The following is a 17,793-nucleotide window of genomic DNA, read 5'->3' as shown; positions in this document are numbered from 1 at the left end:
TCTATCTGCATCCTCATGAGGTCGTCGTCAAGGAAGATTGAACTATTGCCTCCAAACTGGGAAGGATGACCCTCTGCCTCATAAAAGTGGTCTATGCCTACTCATCCCGGAATTGTAGTAAGAGGGCCCTCTTCTTGGTATCATCTATTCCTGCCCTCGAAGCTTTGGTGAATGGAAGAGGCCCTTCTTGTGCATATCCAAGCTTCACACAGAACCGCTTACAATCCCTTTCAGGGTTCGTACGGGTAGTCTCTTCTATGCCTTGACTTCTATGTTGAACTTCCATACATGCCTCACTTTCTTTCCTCGATCGTGCTGTGCACTACTTGGGGCTCGTCTGATTGAATTTCCTCCACTGCTGCTTTGCGGAGGTTCTTGTTCACCAGTTCCACCCATCGTCACCATGTTGAACTTCCATACATGCCTCAGTTTCTTTCCTCGATCGTGTTGTGCTCGTCTGATTGAATTTCCTCCACTGCTGCTTTGCGGAGGTTCTTGTTCACCAGTTCCACCCATCGTCACCTCTATCTTGTCCTAGAGGCTGTTGGTGATGGCCTTTGTGAGCTCCTTTGTTATGGCCTCCCTGTCCCCTCTCCCCTTTCTTTCGAGGTGTTCAGTGTGGAGTGATGCAACCTCTGCTTTAAAGATGTCCATCTCAACCCTCAAGGCCTCCTTCTCCTACTTCCGTTTTCTCCATTCCTCCACCTCCTTGTCCATCTTTGTGATTTTTGCAAGGAGTTCCCAGTTGACAGCATTGATGTTGCTATCAATTGTCTATCTATTGCCATTGATCATGGCGGTGAGCTTGGCCTCAAGCTTTACATCGGCATCGGTTTTAGCCATCTCTTTGGAGGGCCCCCCAAGCTTCACGACGGGCTCTAGGTAGCCCCTTCCATCAATGTCGTCCCTTGGTGTACGCAATATGTATGTATGTGTGTTTTGTGTATGTATCGTTTATGTATGAGTAGCCTTTGACTTTGATGATGGGAGTGTCTTTGTGTATGTGTATGTGTGCTTATGTATGTGTGTTTGGCGGAAATGGCCCAAATGTATCTTGATCTTGATGTGGCATGGGTTTGCTTTGTTGTGCGCGTGCAAAGTGTGATTCAGGATTATGGCAAGCATTACATGTTTCACGTGGTGATGTTGAGGATGCCAAGCATGTGTATCAACAGCTCCTACTCTTATATCAGACACACGTTTGTTGTTGGAAAGTGAATTGACTGCCCTTTGTCGGGCTCGATGTGTCTGTAGCATAATGATAAACGAAAATTGGACAAATGAGAGACTCGTGCTTGCCATCGAGCGTTTGTGGACAAGGAATGTGCCTCAAAACAGTTTTTTAAGCACTTGCGTCATTCAAGGGCTTCCCAAACTATTAAGCAGGTTATGCTCGGATCAGGAGCTTGGACAACCTCAAAGCGTGAGCTTGCAAATGCCATGGTGTCCCATTTTAGGAATGTTTTTGCCGCCCCCCCCGTGGCATCCGGTGAAGTTATTCATGCACACCAACTTTTATTATCTACAGTGCATTCGATTGTCCTGTCTCAAGATCCTTTGGCCATGGAGGCTGATTTTACGGAAAATGAATTGCACTCAACATTGCTTGCTCTTGGAAGATGGCGGTCGCCTGGTTGGGATGGGCTCACTGTGGAACTTTTTATCTCCTTTTGGGAGCCTTTGAAAGAACCTTTACTTTACATGATGAAGGTTGTGTGGGCGAGATAGAATTTGCCGATGTCTTGGAAAGAGGGTTTGTTGAAGCTGCTGCCTAAACAAGTGCTTTGTGAGCAGTTCTTGCATTGGCGGCCGATTATTTTTATGCCAGATGTATATAAAATCTTGGCCAAAATCATTGTGAACTGTATCAAGGAACCTCTTATGGCTGGTATCCATTCTGCGTAGTATGCCTTCATTCATCGTCGCCAGATTTTGGATAATTTGGCTAATGTATTGATTGGAATAGAATATGCCAAGTATACCTAGCAGGATGTTCTCGTAATGCAGGTAGACATTGAAAAGGCTTTTGATACGATACAATGGGATTTCATTGCCGCTACAATGTGGGTCCTTCGATTAGGTCCGAAGATGGCCAATGTCGTATACTTCTTGGATGCTCACAGTACATCTTCAAGCCTCCTTGATGGGGAGCTGATAGAACCTTGGCCTGTCGGATGCTCTGTTGGACAGGGTTGCCCGCTTAGCGCCTTGTTGCATGCCATTGCCACTCACCCTTTGTTATTGTATTTGGATCACTTGACCTCACTCGGTCGTCTTCAGGGGCTGAAATTACCCAATGGGAAAGACTTCGCAGGGCAGTCCTATGTTGATGATTCGTTTTTCATGCCCCGCAACAACCAAGATGATGTGCATGAGATTATGCAAGCTTTGGATACATTTCGTCTGGCAGCAGGCCTTAAGGTTAACTTTTGGAAATCCAAACTCTTGCCTCTTGGTGTTTGTGACTGGCATCATCTTTTGTGGCCTGGTGAGATTCTTGACTTGCATGTGGTCGTCAGGCACTTGGGATATCCTATTGATTGGCACGTAACTAATACCTAGCAAATCGATTGGGTCATGCAACGAATGAATGTCAAATTGCACTATCGAAAACTGTCTACATGGCTGTTGCACGTTCGACTTCGTATTGTACAAAGTATCATGATGACAAATGTTCAGTTTTACTTGCCATTGTTGCATTGGCCTCGCTCCCGCCTCTCATCGCTTATGTCTAATATTGTATCTCACTTGTGGCACACTAGTTCTCATAAGAAAGGCCTCCGTTTGTTAGCAATGGATAAACTTTGCACTTTGAAGTGTCCTAGGGGGCTGAATATTTTGGACCTTCGTCGCCATGCATTGGCAAGGAAGGCTATGTTATTGCCTACTCTTGCACGACAGTCTCAACCATGGACAGTTATGGTTGTTGATCTATGTCGGTTGGTTGCCAATCCCGCCTTTGGTCATTGGCAGGCTTCCCTTTGGGAGATTGTGTTTGGCAAGATGGTCGGTTGTATTCTTGGTTGCTTGATCACCTCTGGCTTGGTCTCTGCTTGGAAAGTTGTTACGGATCATTTCTCTTGGCATGGTAGGTACCAAGCAGATGGAAATTTGTTGCGTTTGGAAAGCATTCACTGGAGTAGGGTGTTCTCTTTTATCCTGGTTGATCGGTCGCCTCGTCAAGCCTACTTCCTCTTTGGTCGTGGCATACGCACGGTGGATGATGTGGTGGATCCATCTAGGAGTTTGCTTACTTTTTCTCAGGCAGCAACACACTTTGGGTTGGGCTTGCATTATCGTCAAATTTGGAGCCTGCTTCAGCATATACTGGATGTTTTCCTCCCCATTCCGCCGTTGGCCAGTGGATGCTGTATGCAGGATTGGAATTTATGGGACACTCCTTTGGATGCGATTTCTGCCCGCCATATCTATGCTTCTCTTATGTAGGACTCTTGGCTGGCTAATCACTGTAATGCGCTCTGGGCTTTACACAAATCTGATGAATGGTGGAGACAGGCTCTTACTGCAATCTGGAATTCTCGCTTGCCTCTTAAGGAGCGTCTGTTTCTTTGGCGCTGTTTGCTAGGAGCTCTTCTAGTTGAAACTCTCCTTGCGGCGCGTCGCATTAGCTCCTCTCGTTGTGTCAGTTGCTTCGCTTTGGGATTGTTGCTGCACTAGGGCTTTCCTTCACCGCGTTTCTGCTTGTATGCACCTTCGATTTCCCTTGGTAGTTTTTCACAAATGATTCTGGCTTTCTGGCATTTTTCCAACTTCTCTCCAACAATTTGCCATCTTCTTCACATGAGTCAGATTTTGGTCGCTATGGTCTTTGTGGCACCATCACAATCTCCGCATGTTTCACCGGCATGAGGCAGATTCTTTTCCATCGTTCAAGATCTCGCTAAGGCAATCGTTACATTTTGCCTTTGATATTGGGAACATATCCCGGGAAATCTTGCAACTCTTCTATTTTTTCTTTTAGCGCTTTCACATCGCTGAACACTTCTATGTTCGGCTCTTTGTATCTGTTCGTTTTGGTGGGCCTTCCTCACTTTGAGGTTTCCCACAGGTAAATTAATCAAAACAGATTTACTGAAAAAAGTGTGGCGGAAATGTGGATTAGTCCCAAGTTGACTAGTCCAGGTTGGTCTAGCGAGGTCCAATAGACCGAGTGGGTTCTAGTAGGGTTGAACATGGTTCAGCAGGTCGACTGGGGTCTAGCATAATCCAGACTGGTCTAGCCTGGTGTCTTGTTTGGTCCAGTAGGTCGACCGGGCCTAATAGATCAAGTGGTCTACTAGGTCGACTACTAATTTACCGGGGCTAGAGTTTAACTAGTACACGGAGATCCTCTTCCCACTAGGTTGGTCCGTTCGTAGGCTGCTCATGTATGATGTCACAAATGAGAGCGCATAGCAATATAAAATACATTCGGATAAATAGGATTTATCACTTATTACTCAAGCCAGAGGATATAGAGAGAAATATATATATATATATATATATATAGAGAGAGAGAGAGAGAGAGAGAGAGAGAGAGAGAGAGAGAGAGAGAGAGAGAGAGAGAGAGAGAGAGAGAGAGAGAGAGAGAGTACTGGGGACCAGAAGATGGGCTGGTCCCCCCCGTAATAGTACCTTTATTACTAAGGAGAAGCCTTCTTGCAAAAAAACTGATCCTCCCCCTTGAGTGAGGGCATGTGATGCTTTTAAATCTTTCGACCACGGCACTGATAGCTGCTCGTGTAGAGATCGCAGCCGTTTTTTTTTGTTTTTGTTTTTGTTTTCCCCCCCGTGCTGCTCTGCCAGAAAAAGAGAGAGGGAAAACGTTGGCTGATCTGTTGCCTTATCTATCAGATGGCTGCCCACTTATTAAGTGGGCGGCCGGCATATTTTCAAAATAGTATGACAAAAACAATGCTTTCACAGCACTTCCAAGGCGTCCCTGGATGCAATCACATGCACATTTGCAATGCAGACATAGACTTCCTCGTGGGAAAGCATCTGCTTTCCCGAAAAGCAATCCCGCTTTCTCAAAAAGCATCTGTTTTTCCTCAAAGTTTCCTCTAAACCATCTTCATTTAAGTGCTTGCTTTTCCTTGTGCACAATTCTAACACAGTTCGGAATTTCCTCCTGGCTATGGATATTCCCTTTCCATGCACCCGTCACCCACCTTGTGATGCATCAAGAATACCCATCACCTAGTCCTTTCCTACTGAACTTACGGTACAATCTCCTTCACCATGTTCTATGTCACCCATCCTATGACGCATCAAAGATGTCCGTTCTCGGATTGTCGGATACTTCTTTCCGACGCTCGCTGTCACCCATCCAATGTGACGCATGAGAAGTACTCGTTCCTGATGACCTTACAGACATTCCCGTTCTCAGTGCTCCCTTCTTAATTTTTGAATGATGGACTAGGAATACTCTGTACTCGGATGTCTCTAGTGAGAGAAACCCTCTCACTTAAAATTTCAATAATTCATTTAGAATTATTTTCCCTTGGTGTTCCAAGCGAGAAAACCCTCTCACTTATAAATCCAATAATTCATTTTGAATTATTTTTCTGTAATATAAAGCTAATTTAGCAACATCCCTCTCACTTATAAACAATTGTCCTCAACTGTAGAGGTCCAACTGAACTGCCGGGGAGAAACCGGAAAGATTCCAATTCTTGCTCAATGGTGAGTTGAGCTAGTCCTTTCTCAAAAGAGAACTCAGAAATTAAATTAAACAAAAATTCAATAATTCAATACTTACCTTACGGTTTCATGTCCTTCCTCTAGTACCTTGAGGATATCCTTCACCAATCATCAAACTTACGAGCCATGTAAGAACTCGTCATTCGCGTCTTTCCAACTGATTGGAAGTTTCCTCATCCGAGAATCTGTTAACTCAATTCCACCTTCTCAATTCCGAGAAGAATAATCCTCTTAGAAATCAATCTAGGTCTATGTCCTTGCGCATAACCTTGTGCTATTAGTCCGGACGATATTAAACCTCTTGTGTCCTCCCGCATAGGGCATGTCGAGAGCATTAAGCTCATGTGAATCTTCCTGCGGCAGACAAAGGGTGTCATCTTACCAAAGTAAGTTTTTATTCTGGGCCTTTGCTTTGGGTAGGCCAATTGTTTTGATCCAAAGTTTCCTTATCCGAGACTTTGTTAACTTGATTCCGTCTTCTCAAATTCGAGAAAAATAATCTTCCTAGAAATCAATCTAGGTATCTGTCCTTGCGTATAATCCTGCGCTGTTAGTCCAGAGGGTATTAAACCTCTTGTGTCCTCCCATATAGGGAATGCCCAAGTCAGAGCATTAAGCTCGATGTCTTTGTTTCACAATTTGCGATCACCTTAAAGAAGGTTCTTGTTCCGGGCCGTCGCTCAACGTAGGCGGACGGTTCCAATCCGAAGATTCCTTGTGCACGGCGGCACTTCCTTCCAATTTTTTCCTCCTACGAGTTATTACCATCAGTAGTGTTTTCCAAATGCCCATTAGAGTCTCTTCCTTACAGAATCATAAAAAATGATTCACCTTGTGAGCATCAATGACGCCTTGCAAAATCTCAGGCAGATAGGATTCTAGCCATAGCATTTTCTAAACGTATGTTCAAACCCGGTTCACAATAGAGGGAACCCTCTTTGATTCTCAGGGATGTTCTCCCATATGTAATTCTTACCATTTTGAAACGGTTGGCGAACTATATTCTTGCGAATATAATAGTTCGAATTTAGTCCAGCAGCATGTAAATGCTACTTGACTTGCTCATGGAGAAACACATACCGCAACCAAAAGTTGCTACTGTAATGGTAAAAGCACATAGCGTACTCAATGATCAACAACCATCAGAAAACCTCTTCTCCGGAGAGAAACTCAAATTCCTTCTACCGAACACATCTCAAATAGAGATTCTCGTGTCGGAATATCCTTGTGCGCAAAAACACGCTCAAGAGAGTATAACAAACTCTCGTCCAGTTCCTTGGCATAGGTCTGCATCTTCGTGTGTTATTCATGTACTCAAAAGTATACATAATTCTTAAGCTGTGTTAGAGTTTCGGTGAACCTGAAAAATTACCTTCCCTTCATAAGATCCTTAGAGCGAAGACGCTCAACTTGACGATGCCTTGGCTTGATCTTAGAGCAAAATCTGCTCTATAATCCAGGATTTCAATCCTTGGATTCCTCGAGCACAGGCCGTAGTCGTCGCTTGTTCCTTCCCTCGTAAAGAGAGTGTTCATTCACTTGTGCAAAAAGCACTACCATATCTTTCCTTACCGGGTAGGGGGTGTGGGCTTAAAGAATATTCAAGCTTAATGAAAGCTTTTCTTTGTTGGAAAGCTCAGAATGGTTCCTTCATAATTTCCTACCCGCAGTAGCAGGTAATCTGTTCGAGAATTACCGGATATCAGATCAATAGTTGACCTTCCGGCTAGTTAAGCAAACCAATTCATCTCAGAAAACAATGTTTCAATTTGATCCTGCTCTCATAAACACTCGAGAGTGAGTAGTCCTGGTAAAACATAACCATATCTCGTGCAAAAGAGCAAACAAGCACAATGCACTTTATGATTTCCGCAAAGATGTAACTTTGAACGAAAACCTTCTCTCTCACTTAAAGTTCGATCGTCTTCTATTCAAGAACTCAGGAGCTAGATTGAATTCCCTTACTTTAAACTTTCTGTGTTCAGTGGTTCCTGTCCCACTACGGGGATTTGATTCTATGTACACTAAGGTGACTCTACCATCTGCTGCAAAGTATTTTGCAGATGCGTCTACAAACTTCGTGCAAAAGTCCTTTGTTGAATTTCTTCATCTTTCCTCCCTCAGAGAGGGTCGAGAGTGGAGCTACCTTGGCAAGAGTGAACCACTGCTTGCTTTGACTCACTCTGTTCGTATTGGGCAAACCGATCCCAATCTTCTTGGATGCCTTCCTCAAAGCGTAGAGGAAAAAAATTTGTTGGAAAATTCAGCCTTGAATTGAATCCAAGTCTTGTTGTAAGTTCCTTGCAGAGCCTTGGTATACCACCAAGTACTTGCAATCCCCTTGAGGTGTTTGGTCACATGCCTCACCTCCGACGCTTCTCAGAAATTGCCGTTTGCAAAGGCAACTTCATACTGTCGAATGATAGCGGTAGCTTTCGGGACAAGTATCAAACTTGATCGGAGGGTTTTGATGTCTAAAGACCTTTCTTCACATCCTTCTCGAAATGACGGGATTTCTTGACTATGGTTCTGGATTGATGTTCATGGATATCTTCTGGGTTCTGAAGTATCTCGAGCATTCCGCTCCTCAGATTCTCTAGGTTCTTGAGCATCATGCTCTTGTCACCTTCGCAGAGAATCCCAAGTCTTGTCTCGACTTCTTGCAAAAGAAAAATTTTCCCAACTCTGCGAGCTTTTTCCTGCAGGGCTTACGGTTCCGCTTGCTTAGTTCTCTCTTGGCTTGTCATGGCTTCTTCCCGTATCTTCCCAGAGTCGTCCTCCTTTACAGAGAAAGAGAGGAGACCATGCTCTGATACCACTGTCACAAACGGGAGCCCATAGCAATATAAAATACATTCGGATAAATAGGATTTATCACTTATTACTGAAGCCAGAGGATGTAGAGAGAAATAGATAGAGATGTGAGAGAGTGAGAGTGAGAGGATCGACACAATACTGGGGACCAGAAGATGGGCTGGTCCCCCCCCGTAATACTATCTTTATTATTGAGGAGAAGTCTATACAAGCACTTGAACTGAACGTATTACCACGTTCGTTCTAGAATAAGACTTGATGGTTCCGGAAAGCCTCGGCTTCCTATTCCTAGGGCAAATACCTATTCCAAGGAACTTCCGTTCCTTATTCCAAATCCTCGAGAATCAAGGTTCTCGCCTCTGGATCTCACCTTCCAGACTCAAGGCATGGCATCCCTGCAACTCTTTTCTGACCCTATTTCCAGAGTCCTCTTCTCGCAAAACGACTCTGCTTTCCCGGACGCAAAGTCCTTACTTGGGAATCTCAACTCCCGGATCACAACTCGAGAGACTACCTCTCTCGGATCTGTGGATCTACTTCCCAAACTCGGGTACGAAACCCCTTGGCTGATCTGGCTCTAGTTCCTCACACGCTTTTCTCCTGCAGAGGCTCTTGCCTTCCTCTACTCCTACTCCCTCACTAAGAGGAAGTACACCTGCAAACAAATACTTAGAGATCATAACATGAAAATCGTTACCTTCAAAGTCTCGACCCTCGAAACGCAACTCGGTTCTCGAAAAGCAATTCCCCGGAAGAGATCACTACATAGAAAATCCTCTCTTCCAATCCTACACACAAAAGAGGTGTGTTGTTGGGTTCCTTCTCGTAAATCAGCCCCGTCTACGGCTGAAAATAGAGAAAGCAGCTTGTCGTGATGGAAACACGATCTGTAGGCACATCTTTGCGAGGGAATTCGCGCACTAGGTCCTGGCAACATCGGGTCCACTTGGGGTAGTCATGGGCATCACCAGCAAACGTCTTCTTTTTTTGTGGGTGAACTCTGCAGCAGCATCTCCTTCTTGCAAAAAAACTGATCCTCCCCCTGAGTGAGGGCATGTGATGCTTTTATATGTCTTCACCATGGCACGAATAGCTACTCACGTAGAGATCGCAGCCGGTTTTTTTTTTTCCCCCCTTTTTCCGTGCTGCTCTGCCAGAAAAAGAGAGAGAGAAAACGTTGGCTGATCTGTTGCCTTATCTATCAGATGGCTATCCACTTATTAATTGGGCGGCCGGCATATTTTCAAAATAGTCTGAATCTGCCCAAAAACTCAATAAAACCTTATAAGTTAAAAACAATGCTTTCACAGCACTTCCCAGGCGTCCCGGGATGCAATCACATGCACAGTTGCAATGCAGACATAGACTTTTTCGCGGGAAAGCATCTGCTTTCCCGAAAAGCAATCCCGCTTTCTCAAAAAGCATCTGTTTTTCCTCAAAGTTTCCTCTTAACCCATCTTCATTCAAGTGCTTGCTTTTCTTGTGCACAATGTTCAGAATTTCTTGATTATGGATATTCCCTTTCCGATGCACCCGTCACCCACCTTGTGACGCATCAAGAATTGCCATCACCTAGTCCTTTCTTACCGAGCTTACGGTACAATCTCCTTCACGATGTTCTATGTCACCCATCCTATGATGCATCAGAGATATCCGTTCTCGGATGGTCGGATACTTCTTTCCGATGCTCGCTGTCACCCATCCGATGTGACGCATGAGAAGTACCCGTTCCTGGTGGCCTTACAGACATTCCCATTCTTAGTGCTCCCGTCATTACTTTGAATGACGCACTAGGAATACTCTGTACTCGGATGTCTCCAGTGAGAAAAACCCTCTCACTTAAAATTCCAATAATTCATTTAGAATTATTTTTCCTTGGTGTTCCAAGCGAGAAAACCCTCTCACTTATAAATCCAATAATTCATTTTGAATTATTTTTCTGTAAGATAAAGCCAATTTAGCAACATATGACGCATATAAGGAATCTTAAAGACCATTCTCTCTCTCTCTCTCTCTCTCTCTCTCTCTCTCTCTCTCTCTCTCTCTCTCTCTAGAGCCTTGTGCAAAACTGTCTCACAGAAAGTGACAACAAACTATTTTGTTGTTTAGATCGTTAGTGCTTCTCGTATTTTGCTCTTGCTTGACAAACTATAGCCTTTATCATGGCTGAGTATGCCCATCACCATTGGAGGGTGATAGAAACTCAATTCGTTGTTTTTATAGAGTACGTTTGAGGACCCCTAATTATCCATGCACACACATTTTTACAAGAAAGGTCCGGAAGTGGCTGAATGCCAAAAGGAGACCCGGTGAGACTATTTTAAAAATATCTTATGATAGAGAGACGATCTCTAATCGGCTCGCTCATGGACCATAAACGGGGAGATCTACAATTTTCATGTTGAGCAATTTCTGAATTAAGGAGCGACCGCGGATAAAAAAACGCGAATTACTGCTGCACAGGAGGCAAATGACAGCTTGAAGAGCAAGGCTTCTTCCTCTCAAAAGGCTCACTCTTCTCTCTCTCCCTCTCACAAAAATTGCCATAGCTACTATGTATTTCAAGAGAAAATTCGGCAAAATAGAGTTTCTAATTTTCCATTTTGTGAAGTTCTAGTCTTCACATAGAGCCGTAATTACCCAAGAGCTTAACAGATAAATGGTTTATTTGTGCACATAGTCGTAATTTCTCTATTTATAATGGAAAGTCTGTTTTGAAGGGGTTTGGGGGGGGGGGGGGGGGGGGGGCTCATGAAATCCAGCCCTCTACGCTATGTCGACGTTAATTTCCACTTGTCTTGAATATATTGATGATTAATTTGGCAAAAGTTATTACGTTAATCAGTTGCAAGTTTCAATTTAATTACATTTTGTATCAGAGCTCAAGGTTAATTCCCTCTTTTTGAAGAAGAAACTGGTTTTAAGATTATGCGTGAAGGGTTGAGTTTATAAATTAATAAGAGAACTTCAACCAAAGACATGGAAGCATGGAGAATTCACTTGTAACGTTCTTCAAATTTCAAATATATCATAAGAGTCTCAAATATCAGATGACTTCTTCCGCTGCAATTATTTTTATATAGTTGGCAAACACTATTTTGTAGCCAACCATATAAAAATAATCGCAGATTGTGGTCTAATGCTGTCTCGGTAGCATACCACAATGATCTTACCAGTATGGTACACGATATGCAATATTTTATTGTCTCAGAGATGATATGTTTTCCATAGCTCTAACATAAAAAGAAGAACTGTTTATTTTGCAAGATGGTTATCTTTTTTTATGGAATAGACATCTATAATTACTCTTTATAGTAGAAGGTATTTATTTGCATGAATCATATGCTCCATTTGATGGTGGGTATAGAGGAATCCGAGTCACCAAGAATGGTATCAAGACATGATTTTGTGGCTTACAATGAAAAGGAGATTGAACACTTTGTGTCTCCATGTTGTATGTGCCAAAACAAGGTATGTTAGAGGCAAGATCAAAAGTCCCAGTGATCTTCAAGATACATGGGAAGATCTTTATAAACCAATGAATATAGTTTTGATCTACGAGAGCCGCTTGCTTAGATCAACAAAGCTATGAAGGTCGCACAACAAAAGAAAAAGGCTCAATATGCTGAATGTGAATTCTTAGCTAAATGCCAACGGGCCTAGTTTATCTTCTCTTGTATATGCACACCGTGGAGGACGACTATGATTTCAAGGGCAATGTAATGCACTTAAGTTAATACTTGTCTACTTAAATGATTTTTTCTCTCTAGAATTGGCCATTTTAAAGTGAAAATAATAAGAGTGGAAGGACCAAAATTATGTAATATTAAGATGGCTGTAAGGTGCGTCTTAGGGCCTTACGGTGCCAAAAGGGTGAAGCAACCTTCAAAAGTGCCAATGCAATTAGTCTAAGGATGATTACAAAGATGGTTGTAAGGTGCGTCCAAGAGCCCTAGGGTGCTAAAAGAATGATGCCACCTTTAGAAGTGCCAATGTAACTTTTTCCGAGATTAAATGCACTTAAAATTAGATCCTTAATGCCTTTGGAAGTGTTCCCTCGAGAGGAAAGTAGTGGGTAAAGAAGTAAAGGAAAGGTTTAAAAGTGGTTGAATTGCCAAATAGAGACTATTTTCAAAATATCTCATGACAGAGAGCCTCTAAAAATGGCAGCCATCTGGACTACCAATGGGAAGATCAACAACTCACATATTGAACACTATTTAAATATAGAAGCGGAAGATGGTGAAAACGTGAATTATTGTTGCACATGAGGCTAATCGCAGTCTACAGAGGAAGGCTTCTCCTCCTCAAAAGGATCACTCCTCTCTGTCTCTCTCCTACAAAAATTTCCATAGTTACTATGTACTTCAAGAAAATATTAAGCAAAATAGAGCTTCTAATTCCTCGTATTCTGAAGTTCTAAGTCTTCACAGAGCGTGGTAACTACCTAAGAGCTCGATAGATTCATGGTTTATATTTGGACACAGTTGTAATTTCTCTATCCATAATGGAAAGTCCTTTCGAGGGGTGGGTGGGCCTCATGAAATCCAACCCTCTACGTTGTGTCGTCGTTAATTTTTGCTTATCTTGAATATCTTTCTCATTGGTAAATTGATTAATTGGGCAATAGTTATTAGATTAATCAATTGCAAATTAAAAAATGGTTACAACGAAGGTTTTACATAAATAAAACACTAGAGAATTAGTACATAGGAGAGTTGTCCTATAGGACAGACATTTCGAGGCGTGTGTCATAACTCTTGAGTAGTAAGTTCATATCAAGAATTGTGTTAGGATTTGTGATTTTTTATGTTTATGAACATATTACGAATATCCTATATTAATTTATAAGTTAGGCTTTTGTCTCAAAATAATGGTACAGATTTTTACATATCCTAATACACATAAAGTCCAGTACTATGTACCCTATGGTCCGAACATGTATCAAACACTACATATATATCCACCTTGCCTTTTTGGGTATTGAGTTATGGCCTGCTTGTACATTACCTTCATCGTGCGTTTTCCCTCATCTTGAGATTTCCAACCAGTAATAAAATACATCACCCAAAAAAAAATTGTGCGCGCGCGTGTGTGTGTGTGTGTGTGTGAGAGAGAGAGAGAGAGAGAGAGAGAGAGAGAGAGAGAGAGAGAGAGAGAGAGAGAGAGAGAGAGAGAGAGAGAGAGAGAGAGAAATGAAATAAAATGTTATATTAACGTCTTCAAAAGGCCAAAGTGACCTATGAGACTAGAAAGTTACAATGCGGTGTATCTGATACAAAGTTAGATTAACAAAATAAATTAAACTAGGATAACAAAATATAAATACTGCGGGATCCTAAACTAAGCAGTACAATGTGAAGACAATATGGGAGGGGAGTAGAGATCCATCTTCATCTGCACTCGACGAAAGAGTATGGCTCGAATCCTTTGCTGTAGCCTCCTTCGAAACTGTGTAGCTCCTCTTCTCCATTGGGGTCATCTAGATCTCCCTAGCTCCAATGCTCGGTCTATGAGAATGCCAGTAGTGGGGGTAGGCCTCTCCACTGTTGGCTGCTCCTCTGTCTGTTCTTCTGGGTGTACAATATCTAGTGTAAAGAAATCTGTGATTTACAACAAAAAAATTGTGTGTGTGTGTGAGAGAGAGAGAGAGAGAGAGAGAGAGAGAGAGAGAGAGAGAGAGTGGAAAAAAATAAATTTGATTTACAACAAAAAAATAAAAACACAAAAACTAAAAATGAGTGTTCAGCAGGTGTACAACAGAGTTTTTGTCAAAGAATTTATAAGAGCAATGTGGAAAGTGTGGTGATTGTTTCGCATGGAATCTAGTGAACAATGTATATACAAGCATTGGAAAGCCATGGAAAGCTTAACTATGGATGCTTTAACCCTAATCAAGGAATGTTTGCATGAGGACTTTGAAGATGTACGATGAGCATGGGAAGGCCCTACTCCCGTCACGGAAGTGCGTATTCTTGTACAGGAGCTTATGGATCCTGTTGCTCAATATGCCCTTAACGTAGTGATTCTCTTCTTCCCTAGGAAAATGCCTACGGCTTAGGTTGTAGGCCAATGGGTTGATTTCCTGCTCAAACGGCAAGCAGTCCGAGGAGTTTACTTTGGTGCATGATGCTTTTATGAAGTATTGCTAGCCGACATGGATGCTTGGGATGCTTTGCTCGAAATGTCTCCACTTTTTTTCAACACGTAGATGACTCATGTATTGCCTTGGGCTCTCACCAAGGATTACCAGAGTCTTATTTGTCATAAGTGTCCTGTCTGGGTCGAGGTGGTGGTTTTCTCGTACTTGGCATCATTTTCTTCTCTTGTTGTTGGCTCCTCAGTTGGGCAAAATCATTTGCCCTCCTAAGTTGGATGCCAACACAAATCGGTTTTGTATTTTGTGGGACACTGACATCCCTACACCAGCACACATTTCGGCTGATTTGGGAGATACAGTGGTTGGAAAGTGCCCGTTTAAACTCAAATGGATAAGTTTGCAAATTCTTGCTTTCGTTGTGGAAAATTTGGTCATATGCACTCCGAATGTTCGGAACCAAATCTGTAGCCACCTCCTTCAGCTGTCCCTTCCGCTCCGTCTACGCAACCTCTAAAATCTTCTACTAAGCCACTGATCAAAGGTCCGTCGGTTTCCCCTGCCATGGCTTAGTCGACTAAAGGAAAAGGAAAGCAAGCACAATTGCAGCCGATTCTTGCTTCTCCAAATGTTGATGATAAAGGCAAAGAACAGGTTGTAGCTTCTCGGGCTTGGCTGGTGCCTAGAAAACTGTTAAATGCCGCACTTTGGCATCTTCTCGTAACTATGTGTCCCCATTGAAGAATGTCCCTTAGAAAAAAATCCCTTGTAATGATAATACTTCTTTGGCTGAGGCCTGGGATAAAGTTTGTTCTTCCTTACAATGAAGTGGTTACAGGGGAAGCCTCTTCATCACATGGGTCCCCTATCTTTAGCACTACTAGTCGAGGTTATGCTATGCCACCTCATGTGCCCACTGCAGATGAGGATGTGTGAATGGACACCAATGCTTGAGTCTCTTTTCTTGTTTCCTCGCCCATTGTATATACAGTACAAAATGCATAGTCCTTTGAATTGCATCTCATATAATGTGTGGGGGTTATGCAACCACGACAAGTGGCGACTCACTTGGCACTATAGACATGCATGTAAGGCGGACATAGTTGTTCTTTAAGAGCATAACCAACACCATTTTGTCATCTCTTTGCTTCTACTCAGATGATTGACTAATGGGGATATTTGCATCCAAATGTTTCTGGATTTATCTTTCCGCCTGTTGCTCACTCTTCTTCTTGAGTACGGTTGGATCGTTGGTATTTGCTTAATTTGCAACAATATGAAGATTTCGTATGTGATATGAGGATAGATTACATCTTGTAGTTATCGGATTATTACCCTGTTTTGTTGACTTTGTACTTTGGCAATCTCTTTGTGATCGACCTCTTCCTAGGAAACGTCTGCTGCATATTAACAATGCTTATCTCACTCATGAGGTTTTTCGAGACATGATTTCTGATGTTATTCCCCCTCTTGATCTTGATGCTGCCTGGTATCGCTTTGTCGTGAGGGTACAATGTGTTATTCATGACTATGGCATGCATTACATGGAGTGCATGCGGAGAGATGTCAATGTTGCGAAGCAGGTTTGTCGACAGCTGCAAGTATTGGTAGACTCGTGGCCTTTGTCTGACTCTGCAATGTCTGAGTTGTGTGAAGCTTGTGTGCGTGTTCGACATAATGATAAGCGAAAAATCTCTATATGGCAGATGCGTGCCTGTCAACAGGCTTTTATGGATAAGGGTTGCGCTTCAAAGCAATTTTTTAAGCATCTCCATCATACAAGGGTCTCACAACAATTAAGCGTGTTATGCTTCCGTCGGATGCTTGGACTTATTCCAAACAGGAACTTGCTAATGCCATGGTTTCACATTATCGACACGTGTCTGCTGCTCCTTCTTAGACATCTTCATCCTAAGTGTGTTATGCTTTCTTCCGGTGCTTGGACTTATTCCAACTAAGAGCTTGCTAATGCCATGGTTCCACATTATCGACATGTGTTTGCTGCTCCTCGGACATCTTCAGTTGCTCGCCAAGCTCGTCAAATTGTTGCTTTCTTATGTTCATCCGATCCTTTCTTCGCAAGATGCACAATGCCTTGAGGATTCTGAATTACATTGTGCATTGCTTGCATTGGGCCGTTGGCAATCTTTTGGTTGGGACGGGTTTACTGTGGAATTTTTCCTCTCCTTTTGGGAGGTTCTAAAATAGCCATTGCTTTTCATGTTAAATGCAACATGGGAGAAACAAGATTTGCCATTATCTTGGAAAGAGGGTTTCATTAAATTGTTGCCTAACCAAGCACTTTGCGAGCAATTCTCTCACTGATGGCCTATTACTTGATGCCTGTGGTTTACGAGATATTGGCTAAGATGTTGGTGTTGCGCAATAAAGACCATCTACACTGAGCTTCTTCATGGTTTGTAGTACCCTTGGGTAGTACCTTTATTGGGCAGGCTTATGCGAATGACTCGTTGTTTATGCCTCGCAATCAGTAGGTTGATGCCCAAGGGATTATGGAAGCTTTGGAATTGTTTGGGATTGCAGCTGGTCTTAAAGTTAACTTTCGCAAACCAAAAATCTGCCACTTCGTTCGTGCGATTGGCATAGTCTACTGTGGCCAGGTGAGATTGCTCCTTTGAATGTGATTACCAGGCATTTGGGATATCCATTTGGATGGAATGTCACTCACACTCAAAATGTGGATTGGGTTATGCAACGCTTGAATGTCAAATTGCACTACTGGAAATTATCCACTTGGCCATTACATATTTGCCTGCGAATCATTCAGAGTATCCTGATGGTGTATGTTCAACTGTTTTTGCCACTGATGCATTGGCCTTGTCATTGTCTCGATTCTCTTATGTCAGCCATTATGTCTCATTTGTGGCGAACTCATTCTCACAAAAAAGGCTTGCGATTGATGTCGATGGAGAAGCTTTGCACTCCTAAACGTTTTGGTGGTCTCAATATCTTGGACTTGCGCAAACATGTTCTTGCTAGGAAGGCTATGCTGCTGCCTACACTTGCGCAACAAATTCTACCGTGGACTCTTATGCTTGCATATCTATTACTTGGGTCACCATGTTGTTACTTCCTCATTTGTTGGCCATTGACAATCATCTATTTGGGAGGTTGTGTTTGGTAAGATGGAAGGGCACATTCCTGGATGTCCTCTTGCT

General features: G+C 42.7%; 1 protein-coding gene across 8 annotated transcripts in view; it reads left to right on the top strand.

The window, feature by feature from the left end:
• LOC147438492 (uncharacterized) overlaps positions 1 to 17,793 on the top strand; it is a 250,201-nt gene that overhangs the window by 66,155 nt on the left and 166,253 nt on the right. The gene's annotated exons all lie outside the window — the stretch shown is intronic.

The sequence above is a fragment of the Adiantum capillus-veneris genome, chromosome 16 (genome assembly GCF_014529385.1).
Source record: "Adiantum capillus-veneris isolate H3 chromosome 16, ASM1452938v2, whole genome shotgun sequence".
NCBI classification, from domain to species: domain Eukaryota; kingdom Viridiplantae; phylum Streptophyta; class Polypodiopsida; order Polypodiales; family Pteridaceae; genus Adiantum; species Adiantum capillus-veneris.
Note: the sequence above shows the minus strand (reverse complement) of the source record. Positions and strands in the feature narration are given on the sequence as shown.